At 45.3% G+C, this 19,829-nt stretch overlaps 1 long non-coding RNA gene across 2 annotated transcripts in view; it reads left to right on the forward strand.

Moving 5' to 3' along the window:
• The first annotated feature begins 2,626 nt into the window (after window positions 1–2,626).
• LOC126489536 (uncharacterized) overlaps window positions 2,627–19,829 on the forward strand; it is a 71,008-nt gene continuing 53,805 nt past the window's right edge. For both annotated transcript variants that reach the window (XR_007588961.1, XR_007588960.1), the window contains exons 1-2: window positions 2,627–2,755; window positions 6,177–6,596. This is a non-coding gene — a long non-coding RNA (uncharacterized lncRNA). The remainder of the gene's footprint in view (window positions 2,756–6,176; window positions 6,597–19,829) is intronic.

Consider the following 19,829-nt stretch of genomic DNA (forward strand, 5'->3'; position numbering starts at 1 on the left):
TGTGTGTTCTGGAATTGAAGCTTAGAATGGGGGTGTGGTGGGCAGAGATAGAAGAGTCACCACATCGGCACAGAGAAGGCCAGTGGTGTAGAATGTGCTGTGTGGACTGACTGCTGGGTAGCCTGAACCTCAGATCCTGTTACTGCGAGATCTCTCGACAACCTAGATGTGAAGAGTTGCCACAGGAGGCGCCTTGCTGCTGTCGGGAGGTCTTAACATGACTACATGACTTGAAGCTGGCCTTTTGGTTTCTGACCCATTGTGATCATTCTTGTTCTTGAGGCTTTCTCCACAACTCTGAGAGCTTAGCAACGCAGTCTGCAATTTAAAATTCCTCACTTGATTTGTCATGAAGAGCAGGCAGAAACGGACAGGATCATGGTTTCCCTAAGGTTGTAGAGCCAGGCTGCGGAAGAGCCGCTGTGAAGCCCGTCACTGAACTCTTATAAAGCAGCAGCAGCAGCAAGGTGCTTTTTATTTTTTTTTAAAGACCCTTTCTGCTGTCTCAGGTTCCTGTTGCCCTACCAGCGGGCAGCTAGGTGAGGTCTGGCTTCATGACCCACTTTTGGAGGAATTACCTGCACTCTCTACTTCTCTCAGCCTTCACAATCCCCTCTATGTTTTGGTTTCTGCTCTATAGTCCATTGAAAACGCTGATGTCAGCAGTGGCCTTTTCACTAAACCACAAACCACGTAAAGGGTGTCCGGCTCAGGTGCTCTGCTGTGGTACTACCCCGGTGACTTACTGCCAGCTAAGCTGCTCTTCCTGAGATCACCACAGCCTCCAGAGCAGTACTACCAACTGACGACTGAGCATCCAAAACCTGAGCCTGCGGAGGTGTTTGGTATTCAAATGATAACAAATCTTGTTTATCGATTCACTAATTGATAGACATTCGGGTTGTCTCCACCTTTTTGTCCTCGTGAGTGTGGCTGCTACGTATATTTGTGTACAAGTATTTACTTGGATTCTTGTTTCAAGCTCTTGCATATATACTTAGGAGTAGAATTGCTGGATCTGTTGTGCCCTTGATTTGAGAAGAAAAAAATGTTTTTCTGGATTCCTAGATGTGCGTTTTGGCCCTGCACCTGCTTGTGCCTGCGTTGGATTCTTCCCGTGTGAACCACTTCTCTTCCCATCAGGAGAATGGTAGCTCCAGCTAGCAGGATGTCTTTTGGAAAGATCAGCTGTGCCTCGTAGAGTAGAGATCTGCTGATTGACTAGAGAATGGATCCAGTCTCAGTTCTCATCCCGGGGAACACCAGGAGTTGATTACAAGTGCCAGGCTGAGCATACGGCAAAGACCATTCCTGTGTATCTACCTAGGCAGTCCGCTCCTTGACTTGCTCAGCTGGACTGGGAGGGGTGATGCCCATCCATGTCTCCGGCTCTTGGCTTGCATGAAGGCAGCTATGACCCTTGTGGTTCTCACGTGTTCATGTCACCTCGGCTACTTTCCCGTGGTGAGTTTGACCTTAGAGGTGAAACAAATAAAAACTTTTCTTGATAATAACACTGACGCTGTTAATTAAATACAGCCAAGTTACACTTAATCTTAATTTTTTTCAAGACCAAGGTTATATTCTTGTATTAGCTGGAAAGTCTCAGGTAAAATTTGAGCTTTAGGAAGTAAAAAATTCTGAGTAGAATAAGTGATAATGACTTAGATGTCACCAGCATGTTGTCTAGATCTCCAGTGACGGGCCCATAGTTTGTTTGAACAGGAGTCTGTCTCTTTATGTTAGTGGCGGGTTTCTCTTCTTTGATACTTGCATATTCAGCTTTTATCAAATGGGATAAGGTGTCTCTACTTACCAGCCCTGTTCTAGACTGATCTCCATCTTCAGGGTCGCATCTCAGGTTTTCGGGAGGAGTCTGGACAGATCTGTCTTCCTGTCCCGCTCTTTGTATCCGTGCCTCTCTCTGCTGACATTTGTAACAGGAGAAGGTTACAGTTAGGAGAGGCCCTTACCCACATTTTCTTTCCCTTGTGAAGCCCACAATAGTTTCCATTCCCCTTTTAATTCATTTTCGCTATGGTTTGGGTAAGACCACATTGCTTGCTGCCCAAATTATTTTCCAACTACCAAATTGCTAAGTAAGTCCCTGACAATTTCCCCCAACCATTTCCTCCATGTTTTTAGGCAAGCTGTCTTTTACAATACTCCTTATGATGATATAATTACAACATCAGTGTCTACACTTTTTGTTATAAATACCTACTAATTTTTTTTTTTGTGCTTCAAAATAATGTAAGTAGTTCTCAGGTATTAAAAGATACTATCAACAGGGTAAGTACTGACCGTTGAGGAAGAAATAGAGAGGAAGCAGTTTCTCTGAAGGAGCCACTAACTTCAACCCCCAGTGATACATCTCTGTATGTTTCTGCTTATTAGGAATTGGTGACTTCCCTACCTTCTTTTTGAACTGTTTTGTGAAACGGGAGGGTATGAAACGTACTCAGTAACTTTTCCTGTGTCTTGTGGAAACCTACTCTCTTTGGAGACAGGCAAATGGCCTTTGTGGTTAGTCACTCCATAGCAGCCGATTCTCTGCCCTGGAAACATTGTTTCCTTTGTGTGCAGCTAGAGATAATAAACATCAGGACACCACAGAAGGCTAGTGGGGATGGAAACCCGAGGACAGGACTATGTCGGGGGTGCAGAAATGTTTCTGAATTAAAAAATGCTGCGATTTCATCCAAACCTCCACACTTCTGAGAGAAACGAGGCGTTTGAAGGTTTTCTTGGGCAGGTTGGTTGGTTTTTCTCCCTCTGGTTTCACTATGGGTTGTTATCTTTCACTACGATTTACAGGCCTGGTTTTCGTTTCAAAGTTTAAACATGGGGCTTAGTCCGTCAATGGTCTTAATTCATGGGATCCACTTACCAAAATCATTCCTACCTAGTCATCCAGCAACGTTCAGGAAGACACAGGAAGGTCCGTGGTGAGCCATGAGGCTAGAATCGGGGCTGTTGGTTGGGCTGGTGGCAGGGAGAGACCGGGTCTTTGACAGAAGACGGGAGAGCTGGTGAAGATGGGGCATCTTAGAGATCTCCACAGTGAAGCCAAGGTGGAGTCTATCAAGGCCTTGCCAGAGCCAGTAGCTTTTCTCATTATCTGCTGTCTTGATCCCTTCTAAAGTTTCTCTTATGGGAAGTTCCTGAGCAGTGTTTCATTAACAAAGCAGGGCTATTTTAGTGGGTTATAGTGACATGACCAAATTCATGAATGATAGAGACATAACTTGTGTTCTCTCTCTCTCTCTCTCTCTCTCTCTCTCTCTCTCTCTCTCTCTGCCTCTCTCTCACCCCTCTCAATAACCTCTTTCCTCTCCCCATCTCTACCCCAAGCTGGCTTCAACCTGCTGCAATTCCTCTCCCCAGTACTGAGATTATAGGAGTGCACCATTATACCAAACTCATATTTTTCCCCCTGATTTTGTCCACCGAATCCCATCTTTCCTTTCTTTCAGTAGCGTTTAAGAATGAAAATGCCGTGAGGATTATTTTATATGGTCCCTTACATCTCATATGAGAATGACACCAATTTTAGAGACGTGTAAAATAACAAACAGTGCGCCGCTGAAATCCTGGGAACCGGGAATTCCTTTTCAGTGAGAAGTGTTAGGGGCGGACAGAACGTTTGCAGGAAGTAGAACAGTGTCCAGTGAAACCAGTCAGGGGTGAACAGGCACTTCCTGAAGAAGTGGGGGAAGTTACTGATAAAGAGCTAGGTGACCCACTCTGGGAGCTGAGACCAGATGTGCCAAGTTCAAGGCCAACATGGCGTGACAGAGTACAAGATCATTCTGGGATATTAGAGGGACCCTGTCAGGAAAAAAGTTTGTTGGATAGAGGTAATCCCATACTAGGGAAGCTAGCATGTCTATTTTACTTAGCACTGCCTCCTCAGCCTGTTTTGGTACAAAAAGCTGTCAATAAATATTTGTCGTATGATTGAGGAAAAGCGTTGTGGTGGTTTAATGGGAATGGTCCCCATGGAGTAGTGTATTTGAATGCTTAGTCACAGGCAGTGGAACTGTTTGAGAAGGGTTAGAAGGAGTAGGAGGTGTGGCCTTGTTGGAAGTGGGCTATGAGGTTTTAAAACCCCAGTCAGGCCCAGTGTCTCTCTGCTTTCTGCCTTTGGATCAGGATATAAAGTTCTCCACTATTGCTCCAGCACCATGCCTGTCTGCTTCCCACCATGATGATGATGCTCTAACCCTCTGAAATTGTAAGCCAGCTCCCAATTAAACCTTTTCTTTATAAGAGTTGCTTTGGTCATGGTGTCTCTTCACAGTGGTAGAATACTGGCCAAGACAGGCTACTAATGTGTCCTTCCAAGGAAACCTGCCGGCATTGGGCCATTGAGAGACGCCTTAACCCAATGCAGGCATTTTGGGACGCTTTAAATTAAAATTCCCTCTGCCTTCAGCACCTGCATCCTGCAAAGGAGTGAGTGCTGCTTCCATGCTGAGCTTTCTTCTTGACCGAGAGTGCGTGGCACTCTCTGGAGGCAGCTGACATTGATTAGTACTCCGATGTAAACACCCATACCTACAGATATGAAGACAGCATCCACGCATGAGAGAGAAAGAGATGTGTGTCTTTCCGGGCCTGGCTTAGCTCACTCAGAACGACTTTTGCTAGCTCCATCCAGTTACTCGCAAATTTAATAATTTTATTTCCCTCAACATTGACTAATATTCTGTGTGTATATGTATGTACTGCATTTTCACTGCCCATTCATCCAGGGATAGACATCTAGCCGTTTCCATATCCTGGGTATTACAAAGCATCAGTGAACATGGATGAGCAAATATGTCTGCAGTAGGATGTAGACTCCTTTGGGAGTATGCCCAAGAAGCGGTATAGCTGTGTCATACGGGAGATCTATTTTTAACCTTTTGAGTTACTTCCACGTGGATTTCTATAGTATTTTCACTTCCACCAAAAATGCACCCCCTTTTCCAACATTTGTTGTCTCCCCTCCCCCTGGAGCTGAGGATGGAACCCAGTCAGGGCCTTGTGGTTTGCTAGGCAAGTGCTCTACCTGTCGCTAAATCCCCAACCCTTTTGTTTTTGTATTAGTTATTCTGACAGGGTAAGATGAAATCGCAATCTCAAAAGTAGCTTTAATTTGCATTTTCCTAGTGACTAAAGATATTGAATAGTAAAAGAAACATTTCTTGTCTGTTTGCATTGCTTTTATTGAGAAGCCTTAAACTCAGAGAGATCCACCTGCCTCTGCCTTCTGAGTGCTGGGATTAAAGATGTGACCCACCACTGCCTGGCTTTTTAAAATCAGCACTTTTTTGTTTGTTTGTGTTTTGAAACAGGGTTTCTCTGTGTAGCTCTGGCTGTCCTGGAACCTGCTGTGTAGACCAGGCTGGTCTCGAACTCAGAGATCCATTTGCTTCTGCCTCCTGAGTGCTGGGATCAAAGGCATGTGCCACCACTGTCCAGCCAGTATGTTTGTTTTTATTACTGTATTTCTCTAGTATAATTTGAAATCTGGGATGTAAAACCTCCAGCAGTGTTTCTTTTATTGTTTATAATTCAGGACTGTTTTGGCTATCCTGGATCTTTTAATGAAGGTTGTGTTGAATCTAAAGATTACTTTTGGTCATTTTCACAATATTAATCATATCAATCCATGAATATGGGAGTTCTTTTCATCTGACACCTTATTTAGTGTTTTTCTTCGGTGATGTGGGAGTGTCATATATCAATCTGTTGATTTCATTGGTTAAGCAATAAAGGAACTCCTTGGCCGTGATAGGTTAAAAGATAGATGGGAGGAGGAAACAAAATAGAATTCTGGGCAGAAGAGGAAGTGAGCTCAGACTCTGCTCTGCTCCCGGAGAGACCGGACAGCTCTGCTCTCTGGAGCAGAGATACCATGGATGGAGGCTAGAATCTTCCCGGTAAGCGCACCTTGGGGTGCTTACACACATCATTAGAAATGGGCTAATCCAGGTGCGAGAATTAGCCTGGAAGGGCTAGAGTTCATGGGCCAAGCAGTTCTTAAATGAATACAGTTTGTGTGTTGTTATTTCGGGCATAAGCTAGCAGGCGGCCGGGGTGCTGGGGACGCAGCCCCGCTGCTCCTATTTCAACACTTCGGCGCCTTAAAAATTTTCATTATAGAAGTCTTTCCCTTCTTTGCTTAGATTTTTGCGATGGTTAATCTTGCTTGTCAATTTGGATGCATCTGGAATCAAGTAAAACGCAGCTACCGGGCGCTTGCATGGACAAGTCGTTTCCTTCATCCGATTATGTGAAGCGGGAAGACCTACCCTCACTGTGGGCGGCGCCTTCCGGTGGCTGCCCGGACCAGAAGAAACAGAAGAAGGAAATGACTTTGCCAGCTTAACCCAGTCTTGCTGGCAAAGTCACATATCCTGTTAGAACCTATCCAGCGTTAGAACCAAGTTCTTCAGAATTCCCATGCCAACCGAAGACCAGAAGCTCTCAAGGTGGTCTTCAGGCCATCGGCACTGCTGAGACATCCAGCCTGGATTGAATAATTACCGGATGCTTGGCCTCTCCCGTGGGAGACAGTCACTATTGGGCTACCAGGACCACATCCGGTAAGCCGACCTAATAAACCCTTTTTCCTATTCATCCTATCAGTTCTGTTTCTTTAGAGAGCCCAGCTAACACAGATTTATTTCAAGATAGTTTATCTATAAAATTTTAATGGTATTGTGAATGAGATCATTTCTCAGATTTCTTTCTTGGTATGTTTGTCATTGTGTCTGTCTGTCTGGCTATCTATCTATTGATTTATTTATTTATTTATTTTTGGGAGACCTTGATTGTCTTGTGTTACTTTTGTTTCTCTACTGGGAACTGTGTATCAGAAGTAGGTTTTTTGTTTGTTTGTTTGTTTTGTTTTGCTTTGTTTTTTTTTTTTTTTTTTTTTTTTTTTTTTTTTTTTTTTTTTTTTTTTTTTTTTTTTTCTGTCTCAAAGACAGGATCTTACTATGTAGCTTTGGCTAGCCTGGAAGTCATAGAGCTCTACCTGCCTCTGCCTCCTGCGTGCTGTGTCAGTCGGTAAGGGCCACCACGCCCGATGATCAGGTTATTTTTGTTTTAATTTCCTGATTAGCCTTTCTTATTGGTCAATCAGAACTGAGAGCAGTGGTTCTAGTTCTAAAATTCCTCCCCAGGTGTGACAGGTCACCCTCGCCTGGGTTTGAAAACCCTAGAGCATCCAGTGCTGTGCCAGGTCTCCAGTGTCTAATTGGTGCTGTTGTCCACAGCAGGACATGGAGGTTCCACGTCAAACAAACAAGCAGCAGGCTCTGTGTGATGTCACAGCCCATGTCTGCTGCAAGTAACTGAAGAAAGTTCTTTTTTTTTAATTAATTAATTTATTTATTTATTATGTATACAATATTCTGTCTGTATGTCTTCAGGCCAGAAGAGGGCACCAGATGTCATTACAGATGGTTGTGAGCCACCATGTGGTTGCCGGGAATTGAACTCAGGACCTTTGGAAAAGCAGGCAATGCTCTTAGCCACTGAGCCATCTCTCCAGCCCATGAAGAAAGTTCTTAACTTCCGGCTAGGATAATGGTCTCAGAGTCACTAGGCTAGCTTAGGATAGTTGCAGGCTGCTGGAGAGGTGGGTGGGTGGGCCAGGAAAGGAAAGCACAGAAGAAAAGAAACCGAGTTGAGTGAGGGAAGGGCACCAGGAAACTCCAAAGCGCCAGGACCACCCTTTTTGTCTGCCTGTCTCTCACATGGTTACTTAGTTGGTGGAACCCCGTTTCCTGTCCTGCAGAAGTGCCCCAGAAGTACTTCCTACAGCCTGAGCTTCTGCTGTATGGACACAGTCCCCTCCATAGTCAGTCATGTTCCACTAGCCAGGGCCCAAAGCGGTGGCAGGAGTAACGAAGGAACACCACTGAGTCTTAGCGCTGGGCCAGGGGCTCTGCCCACCCCTGAGTGGCACATTTTTATCTGAAGACAGAGTTTGACTTAGAACTTGGAACCAATAGCTACCTTTCTCCTTGGGGATATTGAAGTGGAATTTAAAGGAAGCAGGCTGGTAAGTCAGAGCCCTAGAAAGGGAAGACCAATGGGGTGATTGTCAGAATGTGGTTCGGCTCCTTTCTTAGGTCTTTCATGCCTTGCCTTTAAAATAATGAGAATCATCCCATCTTCGGGGGTCTTCAAATGATTAAGTGAGCAGGCACAGGTCAAGTGCCTGGCGCCTTGTTGGCACTCACAAACGGAGTTGTTACCAGTTCAGAGATGTTATGGCTTGGATTGGAAACGTCCCCCCACACGTTAGTTTTTGAATGCCTTTTCCCAGCTGGGATGCTGTTTTGGGATGGTTAGGACTCAGGAGACAGAGCTCCCTGGAGAGAGTTAGCCACTAGGGTTCTATGGGACAGTTACCTATTCCTTTGGCCCCGGCTTTGCCTTCTCATTCCCGATCTCCTTTGCTGTGACCAGCCATGGTGCAGGCTCCACCTGACTCCCCTGCTCTTGTGGACTAAACTGTCTAACGGTGTGAGGCAAAATCGAGACACTTTTATTTATCTAAAAATATTCTAAAATTAATACAACTTTGTTTTGCCTTTTGGGTCTCAGAGAAAGGGAATTTAAGGGTTTCTGTTGTTGTTTTGTTTTTAATCAAAGATGTGTCCATTAGTGTTTCCATTATAAGATGAATGTTCTAAGTCAGCAGGGGGCTATTATGATGTATAAAAACTTTACTAACCATCAATTCCTGAATTAAATCTCTCTGGGTAGCTGGGTTGGTGTCAGGTGGGCATGAACCATGGAGAGATGTCATGTAGAGGTAGTATAGCAAACATCCTCGGTGCTTCCCATGACCACATCAGTTTACTGTGCGCGGTAGAGTCGGCATCCCAGACACAGCCCACGTTCTCTATTCTCCTAATTTAAACAATCATGTTAAACCTGGGGGAGACAGTGACCCTGCTTTTTGCTCTCACCGAGGAGAGACTCTAGGGGCATGACTTCCAATCGGTTGTCTTGCCCAATTCCTTCTTTAAATGCTTCCCCTACGTCAGACTACTGCGCCTCCTACATCTGGTTTGTGCATGGAGACACCCACAAGCTTCTTCTGCTGTGCTGGCTGGCTCAGGTCTCACCTTGTGGTTCAGCCCCTCGGAGGTTGCGCTTGCTGCCTGGAGGAGCCGTCGACTCCGCAGACAGGGAGTGTTTCATGGCACCCCCTTTTCCACACCATCTGTCTGACCTGGACCCATTCCAAATACTCGGGCTCTGCCAGCGGAATGGTCTCTCTGCTACAGAAGCTTTGTAATCTGCTAATTGACAGGGTACGGAAAATTTACATTTGGGTTACAGCTGAAAAGTTGGATGTTTCTTTGATGGGACTTTAAATGCCGACATATGCTGTGTTGGTGTTTGATTTTAGGCATCCCTGTTTGTGCACAATCCAGTGCCCTCCCCTGTGCTCTCTGCCTCATTGAGAGCGTGACATCCTCAGGAGAAGAGCACCCATATGACCTACCAGGGAATTAGCCTCTACTTCGTTTACTCATTAGCAATGATTTTATTATTATAATCTCTCTGTAGCAGGAGACAGATGGCAAAGGACTTGGCTTTATTGAGCAAGATGCAGGATTGGGCATAGCCTGGCTCACTTAATGGCGAACATCCTCAGGACTCACGCAGCTTATAAGCATCTTTGCATCGATACAGGGCCCGGTCCTACCTTCAGCGCTCAATGCCTGTGCAAAGCTGTTGACATTTCTTTTTTTCTTCACAAGGGTGGCGGGCAGCGGAACCCTAAGGCAGCGTCGTTAGGCTCATGCTGTTCGAGTTGACACGCGTGCTTGTTCTCGCTTTGAAATGCTGCTTGAGGACCCGGTGTGAACAACAGTGCGGTCACACCTACTGATCCAGACTCACGCGCCCAGAGCTCCGCCTGGAAGCCAGGAGCACAGTGTCATAACGTGCCCCTGGACTCTGCAGGCGGCTCTCTCTGGCGCCCGCCGCCAGCAACCTGTACTTGAGCGGTGAAGGGAAGACGAGAATGGGAGACGATTTCTTCCCTACCTTTGAAAACTTCAAAGTTCTTCCCAGTCTGGTTCTGATGATCCCTGTCTCAGCGCAAAGCGCACATAAAGGTCTGAAATCCGCACGCTGATCGGAAATAGTTTTTTTTAGAAAGTCAGGTTTAATCCCATGAGCCAAATGATCACTACCAACGGCGATCAGGGAAAACCAAAGTCCACGGCAAACTCTAATTTGGCAAATGCATAAAAGGTTCAAAAGAGCAGAGGTCTCATTTACATTCCTCGCTCTTGTATGGGATTTTCTCCTGTCTTAGTAATTAAAGGGTCCAGGCCACGGAGCGCAACTGTATCACATAATAGCCATCGGGAACACGCTAACAACTTCCTTGAAGTAACACACACTAGGGTGTTTATGGTTCGGTGTCTCATGGACTCTCTTTGATCTAAATTAGGATTCATTGGCAAACTCACAATAGGCTCCACATGTACCCCTCTCAACCTCTTTCTTTTAATCATGGAAATTAGAGATGGAAAATATCCATTAAGTCACTTAGTCCATTTCCCTGCCACGGTGAAATAGTTGCCTGGGATTCGGGGGGTAATGCTCCGTCCAGCTCACGCGTACATGTCTCCTGGGACACGAGGGCTCTCCGTTTTATAATTTCTTCCCTTAAAATTCAGAGGGGGTAAAATATAAAACGGAGAAAAGCTTCCTCCGTCCTTATGGCTTGGAGGTAGTGATGCCATGGTGAGCGAGTGTGTTTGCCTGGCGGGGGCTTTCTGAAGACCCTTCCTTTGCTGCCCCGGTTTCTCTATCCATCACCTACACAGATGAGAGAGAGCAGTCTTCTCTCCAACTTGTTTTACTCTTCAACCTGGTGGAATGGTCCAGGTTCCTGAACCTCCCTGTCAGCTTGAGCTAGCAAGTTCTCTACTCCAGCAGCTGGAGCTAGCAAATTCTCTTCTCTGTCAGCTTGAGCTAGCAAGCCCTCTAGGGGTAGGAGGCTGGGAAAGGGGAGGCTGCTTTTTTTAAGCTCCACAGGGAACCTTACAAGCTGCGCAGCCCTGACCGAAGCACAAGGTCACTGACGCAGCGTGAGCTAATGACTGGACCGCTGCCTGGCTTGTGAGTGGCCTGTTGCAATATTTTATACTTTGGACATTGGGCATTGGAATGATACGAAGTGTGTGTCATTGCACACTTCTCTGACTCAGGTTCAGCAAACGAAGGAAGAAGCTTGTCTTTCAGCAGCTGCCTGCAGCATCTCCAGCTGCAGAGGTCAGCTTTATGGGAAAGCCACAGAACCCATTGACCACACCTGCAGTGGGCTTTCTGCAGTGCCTGAGATGAGATGACTGAAGAGCTAACATCCTCTGTGAGATTTGCGTTTTAGGTTTGTTTGAGAGGTTCTGTTAAAATTTGATAAGGGGGCATTTCAAATTCTGATCCAGAGTGTGATCATTTGAATTATAAGATGGAAGTCCCCCCCCCCCCCAATTCACCATGGGCTTCAGTAAAGAGCTGATTTCCCACAAGCATTTGGAGAGGGATTCAGGACTGCAAAACCTGGTGTATTTACCACAGAAAGCCACAGCGTGTTTCCATTAGAGAATTATCTCTAAACACATGGCTCCTGTAACATAGAATGTTTTCCTAAGATAATTCTCATTGTAAGTACCCTAAAGGTGATGAGGAACAACGGGCCTTTGAATGTATTAAAAGCGACAACAACAACAGAGCAAGCAAGCAAACAAACAAAACATCCAGAGCTGGGGAAGTGACTCAGTTGACAAGACCTGAATTTGGTCCCCAGCACCTATGTACAAGATAAATGCTGAGCTATACACTTGTAATCCCAGGGCTGGGAGGGGAGGAAGCAGGAGGATTCCAGGAGTTTGCTGGCCAGCTGAACTGACTGTCTCCAGGTCCATGAGAGACTCTATCTCAGAAAGTAAAGTGGAGGGTTGACCAGATGCCCAACACTTACTGCTATGCCTGCCTATCTCAGTTCCACGCTTGGGCCCCACTTGGTGGTAGGAGATTACTGACTCTCACAAGCCCCCAGACCTCCACATGTGTGTGGTGACGTGCACTCCCGCACTGGAACAGCTGTACTGGTTAGTTTTGTCACCTTGACTCAAATAGAGTCACCGGGGAAGAACCTCGACCCAAGCATTGCCCAGCTCGCGTTGACCTGTGGCCATGTCTGTGGGGCATTTTCTTGATGGCTAGTTGATGTGTGGGAACCCAGCCCAATGGGCGGTGCTCTTCCTAGGCAGGTGGGCCAGGATTGTCTAAGAGAGGGAACTGGTTAAGTCAGGAAAAGGAAGCCAGCGAGCACCTCCTTCCAGGGTCTGTGCTTCAGTTCCTGCCTCCAGGTTCCTGCTTGAATTCCTGCAGTGGCTTCCCTTCGTGATGGACTGTGAGGTGAAATAAAATAGCCCCACCCCAGGTTGCTCTTGGTCAGTGCTTTCTCATAGCAACACAGATGCTAACTGGAAGACCTCCCCCCAAAATGAATAAATAACTGCAATACATTTAAAAATAATGATGAGGTGCTGAGCAGCTGAAGGAGACACCTGGCCTCAGTCTCCAGCCTCCACGTGCACATGAATTCGTGTGAACCCCCACATGAACACATATGAACAGATATTGTGTGTGTGTCTCACACGCACACACACACGCGCACACACACACACACACACTCACACTCACACACACACACAGAATCGGTTAGATTTAGACTCTACTGACACATTTCTGATTTGGGATCCTCTCCTTGGCCAAAAAACTCAGTTGCAGAAGCTGAGTCGGCAGTGACCGCTCCTTGTGTAGTTTAAGTATCTGGGTTTTCCATCTATCCAGATGTGGAGCAGGACCATGCCTGTGGGATAGTGGTCCGGTGTGAGGTCATGAGGCTCAAGGTCACACGCATCCTAGGAGTGGCTGCAAGATGCTTCTGACCCAGGTAATTTCTTTGAGCTCCCAGACTAAGGCAAGAGGCCCTTCCTCCACATCTCATCTCTACACGATAAAACAGTGCCAAGTCACTGTCGCAAGTCACCGCTCATCACCAAGATTAGCCCCGATTTAGTAGATGCCTAATGTCTTGTTAAAGTCGAAGTATTTTGTTTTTGGTTGATGCCCAGTGCTGGCTCACACCTATTCTTCTGAATGTGATCTTTAAATGTTGGGCAACGTGGTGCCTGGAAGGACGGCTAAGTCCCCAGATTACTAAGTTAGTGATTGGCTAATGTCAGAAGACGGCTGGAGAGAAAAAGATGCCCTGCTTAGCTCCGCGGGCCCTGTTTGCAGCAGGTAGGAACTTGCACTTTCATCCTGGGCTTTCCTCAGCCAAAAGCTTATGATTAGTAGTCAGCAAAATAAACGCGAGGGTGGGGGAAAGCCATGAGTCAGAAGATTCAGGGAGCGAGGCACACAGACCCAGGTACCGGGAGCTGAATCCCAGAGCGGTGTGTTCAGCAAGAAATGAGGTGTATGAGAAAAACACAAGCATTTATATGAAACCTTCAGTCATGTTTAGGGTCATTCTCCCCCTGAGCAGCGATAGCCTGTTGTCATACTTAGTCACATGGCTCATGCCGCTGGCCACACGCTTGTAGACGCCACAGGGCCCCACGCACTCAGGACATGTGCTCCATAGCATGGAGAGCTGCAAGGCACCCAGCTGCTTAGCCTGCTTTTAAGCCATCTCCCGTTCCCTGTGGGTCCAGTTACAGGAACCCCTGGCTCCAATCCTTCAATCCATATCCTCAGGAAAAGAAGGTAGCAGCTGAGTGACATTCTTGCCAAAAGGTTGCTGCGTTTGCTTATCATAATATTAAGCCAATCCTACTCAGAGGGACTCTGTACCTATGTCTACACCTCTACCTGGACCTTCCGACTCATGGTTTTCCCCAGCCTTCGTGTTTATTTTGATAAAGTAACTGTTAACTTTTGGCTGTGGTCTCGGTAAGTAAAGGTCTATTTTGTGGCTCAGTGTTGGCTTGCTTGCCTGACACTTGTGAGTGAGGTCCTTGTTTGGATCTATAGCACTGAATAAAAATAACATAAAAAAACCCCCAAAAAACCACAGAGTACCAGCAAAAAATACCAGACAAAACAACAAAATTATGAGATAAATACGACAATCTAATACTGTCTAAATGTAGATATGAAAAATTACTAGGAGATACTTTGGAAACTGTACCCTTAGGTGTTGAGGCAGAATCTTGGTCTCTGTGGGTGTTACACTTTAAAACAAGCAGGGATAGTTGAGAAACACAGACACAACTAATAAATAAACCGATAAATCATTGTATGCCACTAGGGGATTGTTTTTAAAATGGTGAAATGATTTTTAATAAGCTTGCAGACCCCTGATAAGAGTATAAAGACGTATACTGCATTTAAACTCCAATTTTGATTTCAAGACCCCTAACAGTTTAAGTCTTAAAATTACATTAAAAAAATTTAGTGTCTGTATATGAGTATGCGTGTGTATTTGTCTGTGTGTGAGTGTGTGTCTCTATGTCTGTGTGTATGTGTGTGAGTTTGTATCTATCTGTGTATGTGAGTGTACGTGTGTGTGTGTGTGTGTGTGTGTGTGTGTGTTGGAGTGGTGGGGATAGAATGGAGGGATTAGGGAATGACATTCAGGAGCTGGTCCTCTGCTTCCACCGTCTGGGTCGTAGGGATTGAACTCAGGACTCAGGCCATCAGTTTTGGCAGCAGATATCCTTACTACTGAACCATCTTCCCAACCCCTCCACACAGTTTTTTAAAGATGAAAGGGAGAAGCCTGGCGATGTTTGTACTCGCCTTTAATCCCAGCACTTGGGAGGCAGAAGCAGGTGGATCTCACTGAGTTTGAGGCCAGGCTGGTCTACAAAGCAAGTTCCAGGACAGCCAGAGCTATTACACAGAAAAACGGCCAAAAAAAAAAAAAAAAAAAAAAAAATTAGAGGAAGGGAGGGAGGGAAGAAGGGAGAAACAGATGCGAGACTTGACTCTCATGTTCAGAAATTACAAACACACTGTGCTTTCAAGGAAAGGGAAGCGTTTCTGTCTTATGGGATCTGTCCATGTGGACCAGGGCCTTGGGTGGGACCGTATCCCCTGGTTTCTCTCCGTAGTGTGCACTGCAGGAATGTGGTGTGGTTGCTTCCCAAGGATCCTGGAGAACTGGCCAGTGTGGGCTGTCATTACTCTAAGTGCTTTGCCGATAATTAGCGTCTTTGCTTCTAGGTAAATTTTACATCCACATGGCTGAGTTTTCACTGTTACCCCATAATGGGGGACAGATGTGAGGTACTTGGCTTAAAATTCCAACCGGGGTCCCTTATCCTTTTGCCTGATACAGATGCTGTCACTGTAACCTACCCTTCCCCTTTACTCTGATTTCTCTAAATCTGCGACAAATTATTACCATATATTGCGTGCGTGTGTGTGTATCTATATATATCCACTATATTTATATGTGTCCACATATTTCCTTGTAACTTCAGGATTTTTCCTTCTTTATGGATATTGACGCTTGCTATGTCGCTCAAGCTGGCTTCAGATTTGCTTGGTAGCCCAGGCTGGCCCTGAACTTAAGGTCTTTCTGCTTCTACCTCCGAAGTGCTGCGATTCCATGCCTGCACCACCACCGTCAGTCTTTGTACGATTTCTTGATTTAGGCCTTGGAAGTGGCAGATAAATGAGACGTGCTTTTACTGTGTTCCTGTGCCTTCCCGGTCAGTCCCGTCCGCTTGCCTGCCTGTGAGCATCCCTCCCTCCCTCCCTCCCTCCCCACTTGGTGGCCTTTGCCCTGAAGCTATGGAAAACAAGACTTTCTTGCCTGGCAATTATTTACTCCTGCCGGTTAGGTTTTGGCTCAGTTTTTCCATATAAGGGCAATTAGAGATAAATTTGGGTATTGCTTTAGGAATTTCTCCCCACCAGCACCACTGAACCCCCCACCCCCCAGCTTCCTTCCGGGAAGGGCTGCTTTGCCCAGTCTCCACCCAGGGCCCCAGATGGGCTCTGGTGGAGGAGAGGGAAGCTGTGTCTTCGTTGGATGAGCTTGTACCTATGGTCTGGTAGAGGCTTCTGGAACCTCGTTAATGATGGGTTAAGAAAGGTGCCAATGAGCTTTTTAAAAACATTTAAATCTCCTAAACCACAAAAACCACAGCAGGTTAAACCAATGTTGTTCGGGTGCACACCGAAAGCGCTACCCGTCCTGTTTGCGCTCCGTCTAAATATGTGCCAAGTTCCTTAAGGATGACATTTTTTTTCCCCCAGAAAATAATTTTATTTTAGAAAAAGATTATTTTGTAATTGTGTATGAAGTCACTGTGGATTAACACGATGTAGCATATTTATTGAAATATGTAATCTTTGAAAAAAGATAATGGCTCATATGCAAGATAATGTGGCCTGGGGGGTAGGGGCAGGGAGAAGCCAGTTGACAGAGAAAGACTGGAAGCTCTTTCTTACCTGGGGCTACCTATGACAAACAGCATTCTTAGGAAAAGCGCGTGTGTCTACGTGACTTGGGAAGGGTCATGAGTCTTGTGGCCCGCACTGCAGGACTGCGTACGTTTCCTGCAGTTCACCAGCCACACCTACTGAACACCTGAGTGCTGCCCCACCCCCAGCTTTTCTGGTTACAGGGCAGGGCAGAGCCTGAGACTTTCGTCACACAGGATATTGCTACTGCTGGTCTGAGGACCACGGACTGAGAGCCACTGTCGTAAAATATGGCTACTTCCTACGGCCTCCCAACTCTCTCCCAGACTCACTTGTTAAAAAATAGTTCGTTGAGTACAGCCTGAGTCACTCTCTTGGGTGACCAGCTGTGCCAGCTCTTCTAGAGCGGGGAACTGGACGCGGCTTTGTCACTGGCGTTTCCTGATGGATCTTTTAATTCAGCTCCCTGGAACTCACAAGAATTGTTTGGGTTTGTGAAGACCTAAGTTTTTAAACAGCAGCGTATTTATATCAGAATGACGGCGACATATTTTTGCATAATGAAAAGTATCTTTAAGACTATGAAAGGCGGCATGAGAGAGAAATTTGAGACCTTGTATTTGTCCTCACACCTTTAGAACTTGCAGGTATACATTTTTAATAACTTGCATTTGCATTTTACTGAACTTTGTTTGGTAAGGCTGTCCTTTTAAACGACAAAACCTCTCAGCTGTCAAACTGTATCAGAGATCTTGGAGAAGGATAAAATTTTACTTGAGTTATTGATTAAAAAACGACAGAGAACTTACTTGGTTGGCACCTAGAGCTGCTCCTCATGGTCCTCCATGGTTGCTGAGGGTCATATTTGCCTTTGTTGTCCAGCGCAGGGCCTGCCAGGCTCCAGAAGACCCTGTATGTTTTAAAAGAGGGCCATTTGGAAAGGGTCTCAGAATAATACATGTGAAAACAGCCCTCTAAGCTTGTGTTAGAGTAACAAATGCTTTTGTCTGTGAGTTTATACGTACCTCAATCATGTTGGTTTAGAGGGCCTTTTTGTGTGTGTGTGTGTGTGTCCTTCCTGCCCTCTGGCTTTTGAATTCTGTCTACCTTCTCTTCCATGGGTTTCCTGAGTCCTTCCCTGAGGAAAGAAGTTTGATGGAGACATCCCTGTTCTGATGTCTCTCACTCTCTGTATATCTGGCTATGGCTTTAGTTTTTGTTGTTTTGTGTTTGTTTTGTTTTATTTGTTCAGAATGGTAGTATTTGTTTTTATCCTAGATCCCTGAGCTAAATAGTCTCAGGTTCTTGGTCACCCAAGCAATGTTGGGTGTGGATTTCATCTCATGAAGTGTGTCTTAAGTCAAATCAGATATTGATTGGTTACTCCTATAAGCTTTATGTCACTCTCGTGTTAGCATAGCTGGCAAGCAAGATACCGTTGTAGATCAAAGGTTTATGACTGGGTTGGTATAGACAGAAGTTTTGGTCCCGCCCCTTCCCACAGCCCTTCAGTCCCAAGTAAACACACAGAGGCTTATGTTAATTATAAACTGCTTGGCCAATTGCTCAGGTTTATTACTAACTAGCTCTTACAACTTAAATTAACCCATAATTCGTATCTATGTTTAGCAACAGTAAGGCATTTTTATCTTGCTTCCTCTGCATCTGGCTGGTGACTGGGTCTCTGCCTTTCCTCTTCCCAGAATTCTCCTAGTTTGGTTCCTCGCCTATACTTCTTGCCTGACTACTGACCAATCAGCGTTTTATTAAACCAATAAAAGTGACAAACCTTTACAGTGTGCAAGAGCGTTGTCCCACAGCAGGTTGGTGTTTACGTTTTTTTCCTCTGGTAGCATGCAGAGAACCTTCCTGTGCCAAAGACACTAGTATGTAGGGGTGAAGGCTTTACATAAGCACCAGCTCGACTTCTCCATGTTCAATGAGTTGTATAGGTATTGTCTTCAGCAATGGGACTTTACCATCAGTTGTGGCAAGCAACCTATGGTCTTGACAACAGCCTGGGTTGTTTGGGGGCTCCAATGGGACCCTTTTGGCCATCAATTCAATTAGATGTAACCCAGTGTTGGTACTGGAACCTTCATTTGGTGACAAGAGATGTCCAGTTGGGGCTCTGTCTCCCTCATTATTTCATGATTTTATATAAATAGCCTTAATACACACACACACACACACTCTAGGAAGTGTCTACTATATTAGGTTTCCATATTACCCCTTAAACGTCCCTTAATTTTAGCTGTATCTCCCCATATTTCCTACCTTGTTTCCCCTCTTCCTTTTCCTTTCCCTCTTGATCCTCTCAGTTCTATCTCTCCATCTACCCATATCTATTTCCCATTCCTAGGTCTATCTATTCCACTTAGTTCCATACTCTAAACATAACCTTTGTGTTTATATGGATTATAGTTTGGTTATCATTGACTTAATATCCATATATAAGCAAATACATACCATATTTACCTTTCTGTGTCTGGGTTACCTCACTCAGGATGATATTTTTTTTTTTGTTCCACCCATTTACCTGCAATTTTTATGATTTCATTTTGTTTTCTTTTTTATATAATTTGTTTCAGTTTTCTTTCATGTACATTGGTGTTTTGCCTGCATACATGCCTGTGTGAGGGTATCAGGTCTGGAGTTACAGTTATAAGCTCCCATGTGGGTGCTGGGAATTGGGCAGTCAGTGCTTTTAATTGCCGAGCTGTCTCTCCAGTCCCTCATTTTGTTTTCTAACAGCTGAGTATACACCATTGTATACATGTACCACATTTTTTTTTTATCTCTTCTTCTGTTGAGGGACATCTAGGTTGTTTCTAGTTTCTGGCTATTACAAATAAATCCCAAGAGAAGTAAAGCTGGATCTTGCTGTAGATGGATTCCCATCTTCCTGAGGAACCAGAGTTCCACAGAGTTTGTACCAGTTCACACTTCCACAGGCAATGAATGAGTTTAATGATGCAAAGATGTGTTGCATTCTTTTGTGTTGCATTTGGCTAACTCTGTGAAGCTGTGTTACTTTACCTTCCTAAAACACCTGATTGGTTAAATAAAGAGCTGAAGGGCCAATAACTAGGCAGGAGAAAGGGCAGGCAGGGCAGGCAGGCAGAGAGAATAAATAAAAGAAGAAATGTGGGAAGAGAGTGTTGAGAAATGGGAAAGAAAGGAGAGAGGACATCAGGGGCCAGTCACCTAGCTACACAGCAAGCCACAAAGGAAGAAGTAAAGTATATAGAATAGAAAAAGGTAAAAGCCTAGAGGCATAAGAATAATTTAAGAAAAACTGGCTATAAGTGAGAAAAGCTATGGCTAGCCATTCATAAGGAAGA

Source organism: Alexandromys fortis, unplaced genomic scaffold (genome assembly GCF_014885135.2).
Source record: "Alexandromys fortis isolate MF-2015 unplaced genomic scaffold, M_Fortis_MF-2015_v1.1 scaffold_8_9099976_23576923, whole genome shotgun sequence".
In the NCBI taxonomy this organism is placed as follows: domain Eukaryota; kingdom Metazoa; phylum Chordata; class Mammalia; order Rodentia; family Cricetidae; genus Alexandromys; species Alexandromys fortis.